Below are 24964 nucleotides of genomic sequence, written 5' to 3' on the forward strand. Positions count from 1 at the left end.
TTAGGGAGTTCACTAATGGCTTGTTGAATTTCTTTTTCTGAGATAGGGTTGTTCAGGTATTTAATCTCTTCTTCATTTAACCTGGGCAACTTATAGTTTTGTAAATATTCATCCATTTCACTTAGATTATCAAATTTATTGGCATAAAGTTGGGCAAAATAATTTCGAATTATTACATTAATTTCCTCCTCATTGGTGGTGAGTTCACCTTTTTCATTTATAATACTAGCAATTTGGTTTTCTTCTTTTTTTTAATCAAATTGACCAGAGGTTTATCAATTTTATTGTTTTTTTCATAATGCCAACTTTTGGTTTTATTTATTAATTCAATAGTTTTTTTGCTTTCAATTTTATTAATTTCTCCTTTGATTTTTAAAATTTCTAATTTGGTATTTGATTGGGGATTTTTGATTTGTTCTTTCTTTAATTTTTTTAGTTGCATGTTTAGTTCATTGATTTCCTCTTTCTCCAATTTATTCATATAAGTATTTAGAGCTATAATATATCCCCTGAGAGTTGCTTTGAATGAATCCCATAGGTTTTGGTATGTTGTTTCATTATTATCATCATCAAGGATAAAATGGTCAATTCTTTCTATAATTTGTTTTTTGGTCCACTCATTTTTTAAGATGAGGTTATTCAGTTTCCAATTTGCTCTGGGTCTATATCTCCTTGGCCCAGTATTGCATATGACTTTTATTGCATTGTGATCTGAGAAAGATGGATTCACTATTTCTGCCTTTCTGCAGTTTATCATTAGGTTTTTATGTCCTAGTACATGGTCAATTTTTGTATAAGTTCTGTGTACTGCAGAGAAAAAAGTATATTCCTTCCTATCCCCATTCAGTTTCCTCCATAAGTCTACCATATCTAATTTTTCTAACAATCTATTTACTTCCCTAATTTCTTTCTTGTTTGTTTTATGATTTGATTTATCTAGATCTGATAGCAGGAGGTTGAGGTCTCCTACTAGTAGAGTTTTGCTGTCTATGTCTTCCTGTAATTCTTTCAGCTTCTCCTCTAAGAATTTGGGTGCTGTCCCACTGGGTGCATATATATTCAATATTGAAATGACTATTGTCTATGGTACCTTTTAGGAGGATAAAGTTTCCTTCCTTATCTCTTTTAATGCTATCTATTTTTGCTGCTGCTTTTTCTGAGATAAGGATTGCTATGCCTGCTTTTTTTACTTCAGCTGAAGCAAAATATATTTTGCTCCAACCTTTTACCTTTACTCTGTATGTATGTCTCTGCTTCAAATAAGTTTCTTGTAAGCAGCATATTGTAGGATTCTGTGTTTTAATCCACTCTGCTATTTGCTTACATTTTAAGGGAGAGTTTATCCCATTCACATTCAAGGTTATGATTACTAATTGTTTATTGCCCTCTGTGCTATCTTCCCTCTGTTTGTATTTTTCCCCCTTTCCCCCCCTTTTATCCATATTCCCCAGTATTTTGTTTTTGAAGCTAGTTAGTTTCTGACACCAGATTTGAACTCATGAGGATGGATCTTCCTTATTCCATTGCATCACCTAGTTACCCCTAATTACATAAGAGAATACATACCAAAAAAAAAAAAAGTAAATGAATTCTCCCTTTGGGAGTAAGGTAACAAAAGCTCAATCAAAAGAGAGGGGTCCAGATTTCAACTCAGGGGAAACGTCCTTAACATCTCTAGTATAGTAGACTAGTTATAGGGTAATGTTCAAAGCACTGAGTTTTGTTGGTTTCTTCCTAAATTTTTTGTCCTTCAAGTGACCTGAAGAGACTCTGAAATTATGTAACTTCTTTTTTCAAAATCAGAAGGTTCTAAAAAGCCAAGATCCTCTTTCTTTCCAGTTGTCAACAACACTGTTCCTCATTGCAGGCAAGGAAAACTGAATGATCAGATTCTATCAATAAAGTGTTTTATGCAAATAGCCTTCTGAGCTGAGGATTACAGAGATAAGAGGGAAAAGTGCTATGAAAATCCAGATAGTAAGAAATATCCAAGAAGAGAGGTAATCAAGTATTAAATGGTTTAGAGAGGTCAAGAAAGGTAAAAGTTGACATTTCCTTCCATTAAAGCTCCAACCAAATCTTAAGGTAATATTCTACATGGGACATAATTAGGGCAAGTATTCAATTGGACTGTTTGATCCAGAGTTCTATACAATATTACTCTCTTTTGGTAGTTCATGGCATCATGAGTTTTTGTTTGTTTTTTCCCCATGTTTTACTTTTCACACGTATTGAATTTATAACTCACTAAAACCTTCAAATCCTAGCCTCAAAACTTTTGTTTAATCAGACCTGTTTCATCCATACTCATGTAAATGATTTTTTAAACTAAAACCTAAGACTTTGTGTTTATTGCTATTCAATTTTATCTTTGTGACTTTAAGAGTAAGGGATGAATAGAGGATTATGAACCATACTGATATCCTTGTGATGTTAAGAAAAAACTGAGGAAGATGACTTGGCAATTTGGGTAGATCCTTTATTACGAATTTTTGGGAAGATATGGACAAGAGTGACATAGGATAGACAGACATAGAGAATGATCTGCTTTATTGGGAAAAAAAACCACATTCATATTAATGAAACCAGAGTTCCATTTGCATAATTAGTATATTTGGATCATTATTAGATTAGTATGAGACCTTTTTGAATTTAGTTGTTTTCCATGTGGTTTTCCATGTGGTTTTCAATGTTTCCACCATTAGTTACTACTGAAGGACTATTTTAAGTCACTGCTGGGAGCAAAAGTCAGATTTCTTTTTTTTTTGCAAGGCAATGGGTTAAGTGATTTGCCCAAGGTCACACAGCTAGGTAATTATTAAGTGTTTGAGGTAAGATTTGAACTCAGGTCCTCCCAACTCCGGGGCTGGTACTTTATCCACTGCATCACCTAGCTGTCCAAAAGCTAGATTTCAAAGAGCTTAAAGAGTAAATGAGTAGTGAGGAATTGAAATCAATGAAGACAGACTATTTAAAAAAATTATGGTAAAGGGAAGGCAAGAGTAAACTATGAAGGGTAGTAGGCTAAAACAAATATACATGTGCATATAGATGTGCGTGTGTATGTGTGTGTGTATAAGTATATATTTTACAAATATATAAGATATATGTATAACTATAGCTATAGTGACCACACATTGGTAATAAAAATATTTGTATATGTGTATATGTGTATGTATGTGTACACACACAAACATTCATACATGGAAGAATCAGATTGTTCTTGTGGGAAATATATTGAGTCAGTGGAAAGGGAAAAAAGAGTTTGATGGAGGAAAAGGAGAAAAGAGTTTGATAGAGGAAAGGGAATAATTGAAGGAGCAAGGGCTTTTTGGATATATGGCATATGGTGGACAGAGAACTAGATTAAAATCAAGATCCCGACTCAATTAGTTATTAGTTGTGTGACCCTGGACAAGTCAATCTCTCTCTGACTGAAATTCCATCATCTGGAAAAATGAGGAAGCTGAACTCAATGACTTCAAAGATTCCATCCAGTTCTGTGTGTATGAATGATAAAGTGCCAGAGGAAGGGAGAAAAGAGAAGACAGGATATAAATGGATGGGTTAGCATTGTTTCTTCCTTTGAGACATGAGAAAAAAAGGAGAGGAAGCATGAAAATCCAGAGAAGTTTTGAAGTGGAGAGAAAGGAAGTTAAGGAAAATCCTTTCAGTAAAATTAGTGATAAAGTCATTGACAGAGAGTGAGAGAGGTAGAGGAGTGGGATTAAGGATTTGAGAAAAATTTCAAAGTTTTGGACTAGCTAAAATATATCATTGAAGCCATTCTGAATAAAATAATTGCCAAGCAGTACTGAAGTTCCAATTGATGTCAGATAATTTGAATTGTAGAGTAGAGCCAACTGGTTCAGTTTTGTGACTTTTTCAACAATACTCAGTCACCTATGACTAAGAAAGGAGGTATAGAATAGTGGGGTTAACTAAGGATTAGGATGGGTTTAGGACAATGTCGGCATGTTAAGTAGGCTGATTAGAAGAGCTTGAAAAATGAAACAATCCTCAAGTTCAAAAGATAATGAGAATTATCTCAGTTAGTGTGTGAACTCAGTTTTTTTCTTTCCCAGGAGTAAGACTGCATCTGCAGAGAAGCAAATCTACAATTTATAGTTGGAGGAAGTGGGGGAGAATGGCAGTTTGTGACAGGTTGGCTGGAGACTTGTAGATTATGTAAATTGTTCCAAAGCCAGGAACAAATAGGAGAATTAATGTGTCCAAATCCTTGCCTCTGATTAGTAGTTTGGTGATTTTTCTGTAAAAGTTGAATATATGTTTATACATTCTTTTTTTGGGGGGGGGAGGGTGGAGAGGGCTAGATTCCAGGACAGAAAAATACAATTAGAGATGGTTTAAGACTAAGAGAAAAAATACTCTATTGAGACAAACTCATCCCCACACGTTTGAAGGCCATCACTACAGGAGGATGAAATGATGTAGAAACTGGGAAATTGTGAGTTAATGAATGAGTTTTTATGGATTTGTCAGGATAGACCTCTTTGGAAATTTTATGGCTATTTCTAGATGTGAGAGATACCTGGAAAGAATGTTGGATTTGAAGTCAAGAAGAACTGGGTTCAAGTCTACTATCAGATACCTATCAGATAATGGGAAGTCAGTCTATCAGCTTTAGTTTCTTGATCTACAAAATGAGGATAAAAATAGCAGCCATCTCACAGAGTTGATATGAGAATCAAGTGAGATAAGACATATAAAAATGCTTTGCAAACCTTTAAGAACTGCTATTATTATGTATCTCCCCACAAAACTAGGCTCTCTTCTAAGGTAAGCCTTGATTTATGAGACTGTGAATAGAGTGAAAAATTTAAAGTTCTAGGTCCTGATCATGTCGTACATACTTTCAAGAGTAAATGCAAAATGCATTGTTTGATGTTCAAAGCCCTTCATGGTCTAGCTGTCTCCTTCCTTTCCAGTCTTTTTATACCTTACTTCCCAAAACATACTTTTCCATCAAGTGACATTGGCCTCCTGAGTGTTCTACAAACAAAACATTATCATTGGGGCAGCTAGGTGGCGCAGTGGATAGAGCACTGGCCCTGGAGTCAGGAGTACCTGAGTTCAAATCCGGCCTCAGATACTTAATGATTACCTAGCTGTGTGGCCTTGGGCAAGTCACTTAACTCCATTTGCCTTGCAAAAAAAAAATCTAAAAAATCCCCATTATCATCACTTTTTCATTTCTTTGGCTGTCCCCATTCCTGGAATGCTCTCCCTCCTCTGCACCAACTACTGAGCTCTCTGACTTCCTTTAAGTTCCTACTAAAATTATACCTTCTATAAGAAGTCTTCCCTAACCTCTCTTAATTCTAATGCCTTCCTTATTTCAATTATTTGTACTGTATATAGCTTGTTTGGTTATATTTGTTTGCTTGTTGTCTTTCCCCATTAGAATGTAAGCTCCTGAGGGTAGGATATTTTTTTGTCTCTTTTTATATCTCTGGCACTCCAGATTTGGTACTTTAGGCACTGTAGTTTTCCCATGTCACATGGTAAATGTTTATTGAATTGAATTGATATCATCTCACAGAAATATTTCTGTTCTGGGGTTCTTATCAGCACAATCCTATATAATATGCGTTGTCTAAGGATCTAGTTCTTGTCTTTCAGTTGTCTCTGAAATGGACAGCTAGATGGTACAGTGCATAGAGTGCTAGACCCTGGAGTCAGGAAGACTCATCTTCCTGAGTTTAAATCTAGTCTCAGACATTAACTAGCCATGTGACCCTGGGAAAGTCACTTAACACTGTTTGCCTCAGTTTCTCTATCTTTATTATTATTATTATTATTATTATTATTATTATTATTTTTTAGATTTTTGTAAGGCAATGGGGTTAAGTGGCTTGCCCAAGGCCAAACAGCTAGGTAATCATTAAGTATCTGAGGCCGAATTTGAACTCAGGTACTCCTGACTCCATGGCCAGTGTTCTATCCACTGCACCACCTAGCCGCCCCTAGTTTCCCTATCTTTAAAAAGAACTGGATAAGGAAATGGCAAACTACTCCAGTTATCTTTGCCAAGAAAACCCCAAGTGGTGTCATAAAGTGGCAGACATGATTGAAAATGACTGAATAACAAAAACAATGAAGGTCTCAGTTCCGGACCTTCAGTAGTCTTGGAAATAAGAAAGGTAGCACTATGGGAGAATACAATATGGTGACATTGTCAAAATCTGAATGTAATAGTGGGAAAGGGAACTCAGCTAACAACCATTCAGATTCTTGGAAGGATAGACAGAATGGAGGCATTGTGTCAAAAAGCATAACCAATTCTACTAGTTTTCTCACTTGGGAACTGCCTTTGATTGGGGCTTTTTAGGTTGCTATGGTCTGGCAGAGCATTCTCCAATGTTGCTTGAGGTTAACTAATTTGATCCTTCATAGCTGGAATGTTAGTGAGGAGTATGGGTGCAGGGAATTATGTTGTTTGGAATATGTAGTTTGCATGAAAGAGAGTGTTTTGTCTCCACAATTAGATGGAACCATTATAGGCAAGCAGTCATGGAAAAGAAGATTTGTTTTTGTTGGTGATAAGTAGCAACACATTAAAGATGTTATTTTAGATATCCTAACTCCAAGTCAATGCTCTTTACACTAGACTCTGCTGTCTCTCTTTCCCAACCAGGTTATAGGCACAAGGCCAGAATAAATTTGAAGATTTCAATCCTATGAAGGATTGCAGTCATGCTAGAGCCACCAGATCAACTAGATGGCCTCCTTCTGATCTTTGGATACCTACATAAAATTGGTGAAATTCTCATATCTCAAGCTGCTTGATCTCCTCATATAGAGGACTTATTCAAGTAGGTATGACTTCCCATGTCAATAAGCTATTCAGGAAGCCCAATTTTGCTTGATTAAAGGGATAGCTTTTGTGTTATGGTTTTTATATATACAAGCAGGATTAGGTGAAGAATCTCTCTAATAACTTATTATATTTGTTCAAGAGACTGACTGAGAATCAAAGAGGTATACATGAATATTTTGATTTTCAAACCATCTGGAGTGATGTCTAAGGAACAGACCTAGCTTCTTCCAGAAAGAAGAAAATATCTGAGAGAACTATTAAAATGATAGGAGTTAAAGAAATCCTATGAAGAAGGGACAAGAGTTGCCCCTGGCATACATTGGTTCTGTGTTTCTGGGAAAACTTTTTTATTTAATCAGCATTTATTACATTCCTATACTGCATTATGCTTGGCACTGTGACTTAAAAAAATGGTCTCTGCTCTTAAGAACTTTGCATTCTATTGAGGGAAAAAGCAACAAATACAATAGAGATTCTCAAACTTTTTTTTTTTTTTTTGCTCAGTGTTCAGTCTTATTCTTTGCACTCTATGGGAGAGTTAGCAGCTTTGTGCATGTATACTCAATTGCAAGTGAAAATTCTGTACAATTTGTGACTTATCTTTTAAGCACCATACATATACCCAAGTAAGTGCATATAAAATATATACAGTGTAGAAACAAAGTAATTTCCGGGTGGGGGGCACTAGCAAATATGGATAGCAAGATAGGTCTCATGTGGATAGAAGAAATAGAGAATGTAATTTTGTATCAAGGAAGAACAAATTTAAATATAGGTTGTAAGGAGAAGAATAGTGAAACAATCCTGGAAAGATAGACTGATAGGATCTAGATTTTTGAGGTCATTAAATGCCAAACAGGAGTTCATATTTTAGTCAGTCAGTAAGTGCTTACCATGTGATGGGCACTGCAAAAAGAGGCAAATGATATTCTCTTCTCTCAAGGAGCTTCCTTCTAATGGGAGAGACAACATACAAACAAATTCAAAGCAAATCTATATATGATAAATAGGAAATAATTAACATTTTTATTCTGTTTTATCCGAGAGACAATTGGAAACCACTCAACCAAACAGATGAGGTTAGAAAATAGTAGGTATTTAAATATGCTTATTTTCTTCTTCCCCCCTTCTTTTTCTTTCTCTCCCTTCTTCTAAAAAAGGGAGAGCTTAGGATTTATCTAGTGCTTTAGGAATATATCATCTGCAGTGGTGAAGAAGTTGAATTGTGGAGGGAAACTATTGGAGGCAAGAAGAACAATTAGAAAGCTATATAGTAGATAGAATGACAGGCTTGAAGTCAGGACGATTCATCTTCCTGAGTTCAAATTCAGTTTCATACATTTACTGGAGAAGAAAATGGCAACCACTCTAGTATCTTTGCCAAGAAAATCCTAAATAGAGTTACAAAGAACCAGACAATACCAAAATGATTAAAAACAACATTAAGATTAGAAATGAGGAGAGACAGATTTAAAATATGGCCATATGAGTTGAGAGAAAAAGGGATGGGGGAAATTAGATAGATGTAAGAGGCAGTGTGGAGGTAGAATTAGCAACACTTAGAAACTGATTGGATGTGGGGTCAATGAGAGGGAAGATTCATGAATGATTCTGAAATTTTGTACCTGGGAGACCAGAAGAATAGTGGTTCCTTCAGCAAAAATACTGAGATTATAAAGATAGAAGTGTAATTGGGGGAAAGATAATTATTTACTCATATTAAGCTAACCTCTTGTACTAGACAAAGTCTAAGTTGCAATCCAATTGGAAGTTCTCTCCATTAAAGAAATCAAATCAAGGGAAAAATATACCAAGTACCATGCTAGGTTTTAGGGACATAAAACCTAAAGAAAATAAAGAAGTCCTTGCCCTCAAGAACTTTATAGTATAGCAGAGAAAAAAAACATATACACAGAAAAATTAATACAAAATAGATACATAATACATACAAAATAATTTTGTTAAGGAAAAAATGGAATTAGGAGAGGTTTCTTGTTGAATGTGATACCTAATATGTTCTTTGAAGGAAGCTGGGAAATCTTTGAGGTAGAAATGAGGAGGAAGAGTATTTTAGACATGGCTGACAGTCTTTGCAAAGTCACAATGGTGAAATCTGACATGATAAGTTTAGAGAATAGCATGTTGCTTAGACCAAATGTGAAGAACTACATGAATGTGATGAAATAGGAGCAACTCCTGGAATTTTTCTCAAAAGAATGAATTGTATCTACTAAGGCTTATTATTAAATAATAATTATTATTATTAAATTATTATTAAATAATTCCCCTTTTAAAAGGGGAAATTCTGGCTTTCTGGTAAACTTTGTCTGAGGTGGAGTCCATTGAAGTTTAATGAGAATATTCTTCAATTAATATCAAGTAGAGTTTGGAATCTAATTAGACAGTAGTTTCATCTTTTGGACCCAAGAGTCCTCTGGGTCTGTTTTGGGAAATAGTTCTGTGTTCTTAGGATAGATTTTAGAAGACTCTTCTAGGGTGCAGGAGGAGAGGCTCCCAAGGGTCCATGGTATCATCAGATTTTTAGTACAGGGGCCAGGGACTGGGGATCTGGTAGCAGAGCTTTCCCAGAGCACATACACAGATGGGGGGAAGATTTTTGTGGGCTGAAAAATGTTTGGAAGTTCTCTGCAAGAGAGATTTTTAAGTACTTCATGTGCTATTTTGGGTTTTGTGGTGTGTATGTAAGTAAAATTAGAAAAGTTTTCAGGTTTGAAATCAAAATTTCATACCATTTGGAAAAAAAGGTCAAATGTCAATAATATAAGTTTTAAACTAAATCGTCCTAGACATAAAGCATAGGGAAAAAAATCTGCAACCTAGAAAAAAAAATCAGATTGCCTTGTTTAACTTGGTGATTGTATCTTACATAGTTGGGAGCAGATGAATTAGAGCCATGGTGGTGGCAAGTTTGTGTTCATGAGGTTTTGTTGACCTTGGTCAATAAAATAAATCTCTTTTTAGTTTTTGAAGTTAATATTATTATTTGGATGGCTTTCCATCTTTTCTAATTCATCATTTTAAAATGATCATCTTGCAATTATTTCCCCCCTGCATTTCCCTCCTTTCTTTTCTTTCGTCATCATCCTTACCCAAAGCACTTTGGAAAAAAAGATCTTTTCTCAATCAAACTGATCACAAGAACTATGAAGACTGAATATTACATATAATATATACTGTTTCTGTCTATGGATACATGCTGTATTTGTGCCTATTACAACTGAAGACTAAGTACCAATTGTTTGCTTTAGGCAGGGCTTCTCAATTTTTTTTGAATCATGAACTCCTAAAGCTGGTGAGACGTATGGACTTTTTCTCAGAAGAGTGTTTTTCAATACATAAAATTAAATGCATAGATTTTCAGAGGGAACCAATTTGTTGAAGTACAGTTTTGTGTGTGTTTAAATATATAAAAACATAAGTTCATAGATCCTCAAATTAAGAACCCCTGACAAGGTGTTGTTGTACCTTAATTTTAAATTTCCAAAGCCTGTTATTATTCTCTTGAAGTATTTCTTTTCTTTGTCTAAGACTGAAATATATTCCTTTTCAGATTGACCAAGAACTTCTGAAACAGAGGCAAAACTATTTCTGAGAGTTGTCTAGACCTTCTTAATTGATAGCTTCTGCTTCATCCTCTCTTAGAGCAGTCTGTTGATCTTTTCCTCCTTTGTATTGTTAGCTTGTTGGAGTCTGTAGTTCATTCTTGTCTTCTTTGCCTCCTCAATATGCAATTTTTAAGTACAAAGTTAAAAAAAAAATAAAGACACCCCGCCCCCCCCCCCCCGCATTTCACACCTCATGGCATTGTCTAACCCATCATAAGAAAACAAACATTTCCTTTCTTAGTCTTTCATTACTATAAGAAAAGACAATTTGATTTTCTTTTGTTTGGGTCAGTTTTCATGTTGACATCCCTGCTTGTTGCTGAGTTCTTTTGAAGGAAAGACGCAAATTCTTGTTGAATGGAATTTTTTTCTTTGATCATTAGCAACATCCTTGTAGAATATTTTATTTGGATTGCCAACTATTTTTCTTTGCTTTTTGGAATATCATATTGTCATTTTCCCTTTGGTTTCTTATATATAAGTAATACTTCTATGTTCTTAGGATTGATTATATTTGGAATTCAAAGGAAGGATGTTTTGTTGTTTATTATAAAATTTGTTGTTTGATATGGTAATTCTTAAGTTTCACTATTGTATTTCTTGATGAATTTAATCAATCTCTCTCTCTCTCTCTCTCTCTCTCTCTCTCTGTATATATTGTGAATTCTCTGAATCTGTACTTTACCTGTTCTCCCAGTATTGGACCCTGATACCCTTTTCTAATACTTCTGACCTTGAGCAGGGTTTTGATTTTCCTGGAGTATATATAACATTCATTTTTTCTTTTAAAAATGTTTTTGGGAAGATCTATATTCCTTAGATTATATATTTTGTTTCCTATTTACAAAATTCTCTATTCTTGTTTTATAGATTTTCATATTCCAGTGTTTTGGTCATTTATTTTTCTTCTCCTCTGCATTTTTTGAGTGCTAATTCTGTTATCTTCATTTTCAGGACCTCTCCTATTTTGTAGATTATCCTTCTTTTGCTCTAAATCGTTATTAGATTTGCTACTTTCTCCTTGTCCCCCTCCTTATTTCTTTGGCATTTTCTCTTAGTTTTTTTTGCTTGCTCTCCTGAATCATTCTGGAGTATCTGGGAACTGTTCTAATGTTGTTTCAGTGGGCTTTGCAAAATATACTCAATTTGCTTATGTGATTTTCACTCATTTTTCTTCACTGTGAAATGCTGTTCCATTGAGAAAGTTTATCTTTTTTTTTTGAAAGTATTCATTTGTAATTCTCAATTGGCTTTTGTCTATCTTTATCAGCCACCTTGATGACTTTTTTTGAAAAGGGTGTCATAAAATTGTTTTTTGAAATTTATCATTTACTTTAACAGGAATAGTGCTTTTGATTCTATCTCTCAGCCCCTGAAATTTATGTTGTTTTTTATTAAAAATATGAATTAAATATGTATAGCCCTTGAGGGGTGAGCATAACCAATTGGGACAGGGCAACATAGAAACTCTGAGAATCTGCTATATATGGCTTTTTTTCTCTTTCTGCTGTGACTTAACTTTTTCAGTCCCTAAGGTAACTCCAGGAGAGAACTACTTTGGAAACCAATGGAGGAGAGTCCTACAGGATATGACTGTGGCAAAATTCCAAAAATCCTTCATTCTTGAATCCCTTTTCTACCTGTCTCCCAAACTTTATGCTGGTTACTATTTCTTTCTCTTTTGTATTAACTCACTGTAACCAGTGCTGCACTTCTGGTCCCTTCCACAGACCTCTTCCTAGTGTTCAACATTCTTCCATAACCATTCTGTTTCCTTCCTTTTGGGCAATGGGGCTGATATGGGCATTCATGACACTCAACTGACCCGGTGAACTCTCCAGGATGCAGCCAAGATTTTAATTTCAAAAGATTATGATTAAAACCATAGCTTTCAGGATGGAAACAGGTTGTGGGAGGAGGGATGATGATATCAGGAGTAAGAGACAAATAGCCTGGCCTTTATTTTATTTTCTTTAATAATGGATTTTAATAGGTGATGTCACTTTTCATTAATGATAATAATAGCTAATAACAACTGATATTTATGTAGTGCTTACTAAGTAAACCAGACACTGAACTAAGCAATTTTTAATTATTAAAGTTATAAGTGCTGCAATAATAATAATAATAATAATAATAATAATAATAATAATAATAATAATAGCTAACCTTTACTCTGTACCAGGGACTTTTCTAAGTGCTTTATAATTATCTCATTTGATACTCATATAGCATGTGTTATTATTATCATTTTATAGATCAGGAAACTGAGGCAAACAGAAGTAAAGTATCTTGACCAGGGACACTCAGCAGATCTTCCTGACTTTGGATTCCATTACTCTATGCACTGTTCCACCTAGATGCCTCATGTTCTTTTCTTGACTCTGTTTCCTTCCTTTAAGAGACATTTTAATATCATTTTCAGGTAGGAGAGTAGTTGTACCTTAATTACTCTCATTTTATTGTCTTTCTAGGGATACTTAGATAATAATCTCCATGTATTTGTTACCCCTATATTGGTTCCTGTGTGATACTGCCAAAATAATATTAAGAGACTTAGAATAAACTTCCCAGAATGTTGAATGTATCCCGTTGTGAGGAATTTTCAGGAAAACTTGGAGAAGGGTTATACAAATTGAGAAGGCATGGGCGGCTAGGTGGCGCAGTGGATAGAACACTGGCCCTGGAGTCAGGAGTACCTGAGTTCAAAATCCAGCCTTGGACACTTAAAAATTACCTAGCTATGTGGCCTTGGGCAAGCCACTTAACCCCATTGCCTTGCAAAAACAAAACCAAACCAAAATGAGAAGGCACGAATGAGTTTTGATCTTCACAGTTGTAGGGATCAATGAAGCTACTGAAGTTTCCTTCCTGATGACATGGCATCTCTGCTTACTGTTTCCAGGGATGGTTGTATTTTCACTCATACTCCCACTTACATCCCCCAACTCACTGATCCTAGAGGAGGAGCTGGGATACTTCTAGTTTCCTACTGCCACTTCCAATCTTTCACTCCATCATTATTCAGTATTTCCTCCTTCCAGATCCATTCAATCCAAGTTTATACTATTCTTCCTTCCTCAACAAATCTAGTGTTGGAGCTCAGGGGATATACAGACATATACATATGTATTATATCTATTTGCATACTTTTTCAAATACTTTAAATTCTCAATTCCTCAATCTCTCAGTTCCCATGTTTCCACTGCACTTCAGCTACACACCAGGATATGTTGCCTTGATCTTGCCATTATTTCTTGATTATCTTCCCAGGTATTTCACTTCAAGGCCATTAACTCTGAAATTCCTCTATTAATCAGTCAAGAAGCATTTATTAGGTACTTGCTATTTGATAAGGTGTAGTACTAAGCTCTGGGGATACAAAGAAAGTAAAAGGCAGAACCTGCTCTCAAGGAGTCCAATCCTTTACCCGATCATAATCTGTTATTATGTCATCTTTCTATCTGCCTTACCATCCCCAATCCTTTCTCTTCATTATCATTGTATCCTTGAATCTTTCTGTTCTTTAATCTTTTCCCAGGCTGTCACTTCTTCACTGACTGCACTTATATTTGAGTGCCTTGTCACCTTATACTGTCACTGTCCATATCATATCAGTCTTAGATTATTACACCCACCATCTACTGCCTTCACTACTATTCATATTCTGCTGAATCAATCTAGAGAAAAAATATGTGTACTTATGTGTATATATATATACATACATGCATGTATTTATTATATGTTGCTGTTCAGCTGTTTCAGTTTGATCTGACTCTTTGTGACTCCACTTGGGATTTTTTTGGCAAATATATTGGAGTGATTTGCTATTTTCTTTTCCAGTTGATTTTACATATGAAAAAAATGAGGCAAACAAGGTTAAGTAACTAGCCTAAGGTTACATAGCTGGAAAGTATATAGGACCATATTTGAACTCAGGAAAATGAGTCTTCAGGCCATCTAGCAGCCCAATCTCATATGTACATAGGTGTTATTATCTCCATTAACTTCTTCCTATCTTATGCAGTTGCTAGTGCCTTCCTGGTGAGAATTTTCCATCTTGAATTTTATATATTTAATATACATATACACATGTATGTGTTTATGTGTAAAATGATATTGGGGAAATAGCCTAACACCAATTTGGGGGGAGAAATAAAAAATTAAGTAAAAAAAATTTTTCATGTAGTTTTAACCCTGTACAAGTCTTATTGAAGTTTCAATCTTATTTGTGGAGTTATAATATATACACATGCACATATAACATATATATATACACCCATATCTAACATGTATACATACTTATCCACATACATGCACATGCATGTAAAACATTTAAACCATAGATAAACCTCAAAATGATTTCCACTATTTCTGTATAACAACTTGAATTTCATTTTTTCTTGGCAAATTCTACAAACAACATAGTACAGCAGAAAGTGGTGCTGGAATTTAGCATCAAAAGACTAGTCTGAATGTGTTCCAAGCTCTCAGAAATTGTGTCTCACCAACTGACTCATCCTGAAAGTTCAGCTTCTTCTCAACTCTTCCCAGGTTGACCATACACTACCTTTGGGAAAATCACATTACCTCTCTGAGGATCATTAAATATCCAAATTACCTATAAAGTCCTTTCCAGCTGTAAAGTCATGATCCCATGACAGGACTTTGTCTTGTTTCTCTTCATGTCTTCTCCAGGAGATAGCACAGAGAACTTTTATTGTGGGTACTTTATTAACATCTGATGAACTGAATTCTTTTACCTGGCAGAAAGGCTGATAAACCTAAAAAAAATGTCAAAAGGCAGAAGCAACACCAGGAGTATCCCCCTTTCTTCTCTACTTTATAAATATGTTCTCTTATATCTCACCAAAGAATAAGATCCGAGATTTATTTTTGTTTTATTGTTTGTTTGGTTTTTTTTTTAGGTTTTTGCAAGGCAAATGGAGTTAAGTGACTTGCCCAAAGCCACACAGCTAGGTAATTATTACATGTCTGGGACCGGATTTGAACCCAGGTACTCCTGACTCCAGGGCCGGTGCTTTATCCACTGCATCACCTAGCTACCCCCAGATTTGAGATTTAGCTGGATGGCATCCTATGATCATCTTTGATTCATTAATATTGTAGATATAGTTAATGTTATAAATAGTATATTCATTCTTCCAAATGTTCATTGCCTATGTACTATTTATTATCTCTATACACTGGGGGAACATTACTACCTCAATACAAATTGGGTGTGATGAGAGAGAAATCATATCCTTAAAGAGAACAGAATTCTCAGAGGTAACCAGATCAAACCATAAGACATCTGTTTTTTTTTTCCAAATTAAAGGGAATAGTCCTTGCACTTTGCTCAAACTCCACAGCTCCTTATCTGGATACAGAAGGTACTCTCCTTTGCAGACAGCCCAAAATTGTTCTCGATTGTTGCACTGATGGAATGAGCAAGTCCTTCAAGCTTGAACATCACTCCCATGTTGCTGTTTGGGTGTACAGTGTTTTTCTGGTTCTGCTCATCTCACTCAGCATCAGTTCATGCAAATCCCTCCAGGTTTCCCTGAAATCCCGTCCCTCCTGGTTTCAAATAGAACAATAGTGTTCCATGACATACATATACCACAGTTTGCTAAGCCATTCCCCAATTGAAGGACATTTACTGGATTTCCAATTCTTTGCCACCACAAACAGGGCTGCTATAAATATTTTTGTACAAGTAATGTTTTTACTCTTTTTCCTCATCTCTTCAGGGTATAGACCCAGTAGTGGTATTGCTGGGTCAAAGGGTATGCACATTTTTGTTGCCCTTTGGGCATAGTTCCAAATAGCTCTCCAGAAGGGTTGGATGAGTTCACAGCTCCACCACCAGTGTAATAGTGTCCCAGATTTCCCACATCCCTTCCAACAATGATCATTATTCTTCCTGGTCATACTGGCCAATCTGAGAGGTGTGAGGTGGTACCTCAGAGAAGCTTTAATTTGCATTTCTCTAATAATTAATGATTTAGAGCATTTTTTCATATGGCTATGGATTACTTTGATCTCCTCATCTGTAAATTGCCTTTGCATATCCCTTGACCATTTGTCAATTGGGGAATGGCTTTTTGTTTTAAAAATATGACTCAGTTCTCTGTATATTTTAGAAATCAGTCCTTTGTCAGAATCATTAGTTGTAAAGATCTTCCCCAATATACTACATTTCTTTTGATCTTGGTTACATCGGTTTTATCTGTGCAAAAGCTTTTTAATTTAATATAATCAAAATCATCTAATTGTTTTTTGGTGATATTCTCCAACTCTTCCTTAGTCATAAACTGTTCCCCTTTCCATAGATCTGACAGGTAGACTAGTCCTTCATCTTCTAATTTGCTTATAGTATTGTTTTTTATGTCTATGTCCTGTAACCATTTGGATCTTATCTTGGTAAAGAGTGTGAGGTGTTGATCTAATCTAAGTTTCTTCCATACTAACTTCCAATTTTCCCAGCAATTTTTATCAAAGAGGGAGTTTTTATCCCAATGGCCAGACTCTTTGGGTTTATCAAACAGGAGCTTACTATAATCATCTCCTGCTTTTACACCTAGTCTATTCCACTGGTCCACCACTCTATTTCTTAGCCAATACCAAACAGTTTTGATGACTGATGCTTTATAATATAATTTTAGATCGGGTAGGGCTAAGTCACCTTCTTTTGCACTTTTTTTTCATTAAGCTCCTGGCAATTCTTGACTTTTTATTTCTTCATATGAATTTACTTACAATTTTTTCTAACTCATTAAAGTAATTTTTTGGGATTTTGATTGGTAGGGCACTAAACAGATAGTTTTGTTTTGGTAAAATTGTCATTTTTATTATATTAGCTCTCCCTATCCATGAGCAATTGATATTTGCCCAGTGATTTAAATCTGATTTAATTTGTGTGAGACGTGTTTTATAATTGTTTTCAAAAAGATTCTGAGTCTGTCTTGGCAAATAGACTCCCAAATATTTTATATTTTTTGAGGTTACTTTGAATGGGATTTCTCTTTCTAGCTCTTCCTGCTGTTTCTTGCTAGACATATATAGAAAAGTTGAGGCTTTATGAGGGTTTATTTTATAACCTGCAACTTTGCTAAAATTGCTAATTGTTTCCAGTAGTTTTTTAGATGATTTCTTGGGGTTCTCTAGGTAGATCATCATGCCATCTACATAGAGTGAGAGTTTTGTCTCTTCCTTCCCAATTCTAATTCCTTTAATTTTTCTGGAAAACATTTTTTTACATGCCAGTTAGTCATCAGTTCTATTTACAGGGTCCTCTGAAACAAGGTCCACTACAGAAACTGGTTACAATTTTTTTACCAACTAAAAACCCAAATGCTCCCATTCAGAGAGAACACTATGATTAAAGAAATTTTCAACAGCTAGCTCTTCCAACTTCCTTTGACAAAGGACTTTTTTTTCTTCCTCTGGTTTCAACTATTGTTCTGAGATAAAATACTCATAGCACCTGGAACAGTACTTACATCGGTTAAAAGTGCTGTGATTAGTAATTTAATCTCTTCTTCATTTAACCTGGGCAATTTATGTTTTTGTAAATATTCATCCATTTCACATAGATTATCATATTTATTGGCATAGAGTTGGGCAAAATAATTTCGAATTATTAGTTTAATTTCCTCTTCATTGGTGGTGAGTTCACCTTTTTCATTTATGATACTAGCTATTTGGTTTTCTTTTTTTTTTAATCAAATTCACCAGAGGTTTATCAATTTTATTGGTTTTTTCATAATACCAACTTTTGGTTTTATTTATTAATTCAATAGTTTTTTTTGCTTTCAATTTTATTAATTTCTCCTTTAATTTTTAGAATTTCTAATTTAGTACTTTTTGATTTGTTCTTTCTCTAATTTTTTTAGTTGCATGTTTAGTTCATTGATCTCCTCTTTCTCCAATTCATTCATATAAGCATTTAGAAGCTATAATATATCCCCTGAGAGTTGCTTTGAATGAATCCCATAGGTTTTGGTATGTTGTTTCATTATTATCATTATCTATGATAAAATGGTTAATTCTTTCTACAATTTGTTTTTTGGTCCATTCATTTTTTAAAATGAGGTTATTCAGTTTCCAATTTGTTCTGGGTCTATATCTCCTTATATCTCCTTGGCCCAGTATTGCATATGACTTTTATTGCATTGTGATCTGAGAAAGATGTATTCACTATTTCTGCCTTTCTGCAGTTGATCATTAGGTTTTTATGTCCTAGTACATGGTCAATTTTTGTATAAGTTCCATGTACTGCAGAGAAAAAGTTATATTCCTTTCTATCCCCATTCAGTTTCCTCCATAAGTCTACCATATCTAATTTTTCTAACAATCTATTTACCTCCCTAACTTCTTTCTTGTTTGTTTTATGATTTGATTTATCTAGATCTGATAGCGGGAGGTTGAGGCCTCCCACTAGTAGAGTTTTGCTATCTATGTCTTCCTGTAATTCTTTCAGCTTCTCCTCTAAGAATTTGGATGCTGTCCTACTGGGTGCATATATATTCAATATTGAAATGACTTTATTGTCTATGGTACCTTTTAGGAGGATAAAGTTTCCTTCCTTATCTCTTTTAATGCTATCTACTTTTGCTGCTGCTTTGTCTGAGATAAGGATTGCTACCCCTGCTTTTTTTACTTCATCTGAAGTAAAATATATTTTGCTCCAATCTTTTACGTTTACTCTGTATGTATCTCTCTGCTTCAAATGAGTTTCTTGTAAGAAGCATATTGTAGGATTCTGGTTTTTAATCCACTCTGCTATTTGCTTAAGTTTTAAGGGAGAGTTCATCCCATTCACATTCAAGGTTATGATTACTAATTCTTTATTGCCCTCCATGCTATCTTCCCTCTGTTTGTATTTTTCCCCCTTTCCCCCTTTTTATCTATATTCCCCAGTCTTTTGTTTCTGAAAACCACCCCCTTCAGTGTGTTTGCCCTCCTATATCACACCCTCCCCTTTCTTTCCCTTTTCCCTTCCCTTCCTTTTGTTATTTCCCCCACTCCCCTTCCCTGTCTGTCCCCCTCCCCTTTTTCCCTTTTAATACTTGAAAGGTTAGACGTTTTATAAGTTAATTGAGTATGTGTAGGTTGACTTTAAGCCAGGTCTGATGAGAAGAAGATTCAGGTGTTTCTCCTCTGCTCCCTTCTTCCCCATTATTATCATAGGTTTTTTTGTACCTCTTAGTGTAATGAGATTTACCCCATTCAATCCCCTCCCTCCTCCTATCTCTTTCCTGTCCCCCTTTTTAGGGTGGTAGTGTTTTTTTTAGATCATTCTATATAAGTCATAGGAAATTCTGAGTGTCTGACCCTTCTAGTTCTGTATATTCTATCGAATAGAGTCAAAATTCCTGAGAGTTATCAGAGTCTTTCTCCCAAATGGGGTTAAAGCCACTTATATCCCATTAGATAGTAGTCTCATGGATAGGTCATGAATGTCCATCATTTCTGGCAAGATGTATTCTCTCTGTTAGAGTTACATTTCTCAAGATTCATGAGGATCTTTTTTTTTACCCCCATGCTAGGATATAGCCAGTTTCAACTAACTTATTGGATTGCATTTTTTTTCTTTTACCGCCCCCCCCTTTTTTTTTACCTTTTCATGTGTTCCTTGAACCTCCTGTTTGATGTCCAAATTTTCTGTTTAGCTCTGTTCTTTTCATCAGAAATTTTTGGAATTCTTCCATTTCGTTAAATGTCCATCTTTTTCCCCTGGAAGAGAAGGCTCAGCTTTGCAGGAAAGTAGATTCTTGGCTGCATTCCAAGCTCCTGTGCTCTTCAAAATATCTCATTCCAGGCCCTTCGATCCCTTAATGTTGATGCAGCCAGGTCCTGAGTGATCCTTACTGTGGCTCCTTGATGTTTAAATTGTTTCTTTCTGGCTGCTTGCAGGATTTTCTCTTTTATCTGATAATTCTGCAGTTTGGCCACAACATTCCTTGGTGTTTTCATTTTAGGATCTTTTTCTGGTGGGGATTGATTTACTCTTTCAGTAATTACTTTGCCCTCCGATTCCATGATATCAGGGCAGTTTTCCATCACTAGATCCTGTAATATTAAGTCCAGGGTTTTTTTCTCTTCAATGTTTTCAGGAAGTCCTGTAATTTTCAGGTTGCCCCTCCTCGATCTATTCTCAAGGTCAGTGGTTTTGTTGATGCAGTATTTTACATTTGCTTCTATTTTTTCTATTTTTGATTTTGTTTAACTGACTCTTGCTGTCTCTTGGAGTCATTAGTTTCTGTAGACTCCATTCTTTTTTTTGGGGGGGGGGGGAGGAGTTTTCTTCATTAACCTTTTGCAACTCCTTTTCTAATTGGTCAATTCTACTTTTGAAAGAGCTTTCCATTTGACCAATTGATGTTTTGAGAGAGTTAATTTCTTTTTTGCATTTGCTCATTTGAGGATCTGAGAGAATTATTCTCATTTTGTAATTGTCCAATTGATGATCTGAGAGATTTATTCTCCTTTTGTGTTTGTCCAGTTGTGCTTTCAAAGGTTTTGTTTTCTTGTTGCAAGGTATTAATTGTCTCTCCCCAATTTTAAGCTCCTTCCTTATTTCTTCAAGGAAGTCTTTCTGTGCTGGAGACCAGATTGTATTCTCCTCAGAGGTTCCAGGTCTTTCTGAGTTGGGGTCTTTCCCTTCCAGGAATTTTTCTATGGATCCACCTTTCTGCTGACCCTTCTTCATTATGGTAAGACCTTGATTGGGGGGGGGGCTGGTTCACCTGGCCTTGGGGTCGCTAAAGGCTTTATTGAGTGCAGTTTCTCTGGCTGGCCAGTAGGAGGTGCTGGTTGCCCTCTCTGGAGTATCTGTTACCTGTGTTGCGAGGCCTTCTCCCTTTGCTCAAAGGGAGGAGTTGGAACTTTTGAATTCTTTTGCTTTCAATCAGTGGTGGGCTTTACCCTGGCCTGAGGTCATTCCTCAGCTGGGCTGGTTCTTTGGCTCACACACCTGGACCTGAGGCAAATGTAGTTTGCAATTGTTTATTTGGAAGGAGGCCTCAGTGCAATGGAGGCATGGATTCATAGTTTCTCAGACCAGAGGAGCCCAGGGATGGCGTCCGCAACTCTCCTGCACCAGACCTCTCCCCGCAGTCCCCTCCCCAAGCTCCAGTGAGACAGTACCAACACCAGTACCTCTCCTTCCCCGCGGACCCAAGCCCCTGTTGTCCAGCCCCACCACTGATCCAGCAGGTTTGGCTCTCCGGCCCTCAGACTCCCGGTTCCAACTCAGCCGTTACTCTGGCTGATCTGGGCTGATACTCACCCACCGGAATTCTACCAAAGCTGCAGTGGAAGACAAATCCTGAGGTAGATCCTCTTTCTCCTGGCTTTTCTTTCTGGGTTCCGTGAGTCAGACTTCCTCTAAGAGGTTTGTTTCATGTGATAGATGGGGAAGAGATCAGGAGACTCTAGAACTGTGCCTGTCTTCTCTCCGCCATCTTGGCTGGAAGTCTTTTCACAAATTCTTTATGACTGTCGGGATACTTTTGGTCTCTCTCCTTTCTACCCAGGTTGAACTATCCTCCCTGTTGCTAGAGAAGATTTACCTAGTGTTTTTCAGCCCTGATAACTTCAATCCTAGGAAAAATGCTTAAAGGAACATTTATTTTGAACAATTGAAAATGTTTTAAATAATTTTCTATCTACCGGATAGAAAAAAATTCCAACAAAATCTCTAGGAAATGTAGGTAGCCGGTGGGCACTAGCTATTGCAGTATGTCAAGTTCAATTATTCAAGACCTGGCACCATTTCCTGAGAAAGGGAACCAGTGATTAGAAGAGTGCAAAGATCATGAAGAATCCACATTATCTGTTGAAAATGGAAAATCATGATAGAAAGTACTCATAGGAAGTGCTACTAATGAAAGGGCATTGTAACCTTCTAAAGGGAAACTTGATGCAGAAGAATTAACTTTCATTTTTCCTTTTTACTTCCCTCTCTGTCTGCCAGGTCATTATTTTTTATCACATAGATGACATTGACTTCTAGAGGAAGACAGTGGTATAATTAAAATGAGGGTATGTATTTCTTGATTCTCAGTGGACTAATTATGACACTCTTTCCTGAATATCTAAAATATTATAAATGACCTGCACTGGAGGTGCAGACCTAACAGAATAGAAATCTCTCTTGAGTCCTTGTTGTATACATTGTAGAGTTGTTTTTCTCAGTAATTTTTGACTCCTCATCACTGTATTAGGGGTTTTCTTGACAAACATACTGACCTGGTTTGCTATTTCCTTCTCCAGTTCACTTTACAGATGATGAAACTGATATAAACAGGGTTAAATGACTTGTCCAAGGTCACATAGCTAGTACATTTCTGAGACTGTTTTTGAACTCAGGAATAGTCTTCCTGACTCCAGGTCTGACATTCTATCTATTGTACCACCTAGCTTTATTGGGTCAATAAAATCTATTTTATGTTTGAGGCCTTTGATCTTAAGTGTCTTTAGGAGAGTTGGTGACACCAATAAAGAAGTACCAGTTAACTCCCAGATTCTATTTGGTTGGGGAAAAGTGAGTTAGAAAAGTTAAAGTTCCCAAAATGTATTTCATGTCAGGAGGAGCATTTGGCAGAAGGGTTATATATTGCCCCACTCATTTGTATATCTGTATATCTGCCTTAGCATTTCTCATTCCACCTTTAGGTAGATAAGAACAATTTGTTCCAATGCCCATGAAGACAGATGAGATAAACTCTGAGGAACACTTAGCACTTGGTCAGACATGGAAAATGCTCAGGTCATCCACCATATCATGAGCCATTGTCAGTCATTCTGACTTTTGTCTTGCTACTGATCTTCAATGACTCTGGAAGAGAGTATGAGGTGAATGTCTTTGCAGAATCCTTGCTTAAATCCAATTCATATCAAATCAAAATATGATGTCATTGATCCTTTTTGAAAATGGAAATTGAACAATATTCCACCCTGCCCTCATTATATTGAAAGATCCTTGAGGGCAGAGACTATTCTTGTTCTTGTAGGAACATAAATTCTTATTGAATCTAATTGAAGACTCAGTACCATAGCCTGAAGACATCTCTGTTGTCTCTGAATTATACTAATATTTTGTACCTTTCTTTTGTATTTCTCAAATTTTGTTTTAAAATATATATATAACACACACACACACACACGTACATATGTCTAGTCCCCCTACTAGATTTTAAACTTTCTGAAGAAATGAGACCTGAATATTCTTTATTTTAGCTTACACAGCACCCGACTTAGGGCTTTGCTCATAGAAGTTGCATAATTACTATTGGTTGTGTTAAATTAAATTGTGGAGGTGTCAGGAGAATTCTAAAGTCTGCCTTAGTAAAAAGAAAACGATCTATTTGTACAAAAATATTTATAGCAGATATTTTTGTGGTAGCAAGTAATTAGAAATTGAGGTGATGTCAATCAAATAAGTTGTATATAAGTGTAATGGAATACTATTGTACTATAAGAAATGATGAGCAGTATGGTTTAGGAAAAACCTGGGAAAACTTATATTATCCGAGGCAAAGTGAAGTGAGTAGAACCAGAGAACAAGGTATACAGTAACAGCAAGATTGTAAGGATGATCAACTGTAAATGACTTAGTTCTGATCAAGACAATAATCCAAGACAATTTCAAAGGATTTATAATGGCTTTCTGCCTTCAGAGAGAACTGATGAATTCTGAGTACAAATTGAAACTTACTTTTTAAACTTTATTTTTTCTGGTTTTTTTGCATGGGTATTTTCATTTGTAAAATGGTTAATATGAAATTGTGTTTTGTATAACTTCACATGTATAATTGTTATCATATTCCTTGCAATCTCAAGGGGGAGGGGTGCATTGGGAGGGAGGGAGAGAATTTGGAGCTCAAATGTTTTTATAAATGAATGGTAAAAATGATTATAATATAACTGGGGAATATTTTTTAATTTTTTATTTAAGGCAATGGGGTTAAGTGACTTGCCCAAGGTCACACAACTAAGCCATTATTAAGTGTCTGAGATCAAATCTGAATTCAGGTACTCCTGACTCCAGGGCCATTGCTCTATCCACTATGCCACCTAGCTGCCCCATAACTGGGGAATATTTAATTTTCATTAAATATTAAATAAGTAAATTAAATAAGTAAAATTACATTAATCAATGCAAAAAAAGAGAAGTACCACAAGTCTCTGTGTACACTAGTTTCTACATCCCCAGGTATTATCTTACATTATTCATCTATTTTTTTTTTTGTTATTAAGAGGCTAGTGTCCTTCCCCAATCCTAACTTTGTTTTTCTGAACTGACCTTCTTTGGCTCTAGTCTCTAAGGTTTCATCTTTTCTCAAAGCAAAACCAGCAAGTGTTTCATTTAATTCATTCCCCAGATTAGAACTTTTGAACTTTTGTTATTTAGAAAGGAGTAAGGGTGAAAGCCAAGTCAGAGGTCAGAATTTCCCTTCTGCAGCCTCTATACCTCAGTGGAGAAGCC

General features: G+C 35.7%; 1 long non-coding RNA gene across 5 annotated transcripts in view; it reads left to right on the forward strand.

Moving 5' to 3' along the window:
- Nucleotides 1–24964, forward strand: part of LOC141491482 (uncharacterized) — a 138952-nt gene that overhangs the window by 98180 nt on the left and 15808 nt on the right. For 3 of the 5 annotated variants that reach the window (XR_012469623.1, XR_012469624.1, XR_012469626.1), the window contains one exon: nt 6659–6836. This is a non-coding gene — a long non-coding RNA (uncharacterized LOC141491482). Of the gene's footprint in view, nt 1–6658; nt 6841–15395; nt 16101–24964 lie in introns of those variants that run through there. The other 2 variants (XR_012469625.1, XR_012469627.1) reach the window with 2 other exon arrangements.

Source organism: Macrotis lagotis, chromosome 6, assembly GCF_037893015.1.
Source record: "Macrotis lagotis isolate mMagLag1 chromosome 6, bilby.v1.9.chrom.fasta, whole genome shotgun sequence".
In the NCBI taxonomy this organism is placed as follows: Eukaryota; Metazoa; Chordata; class Mammalia; order Peramelemorphia; family Peramelidae; genus Macrotis; species Macrotis lagotis.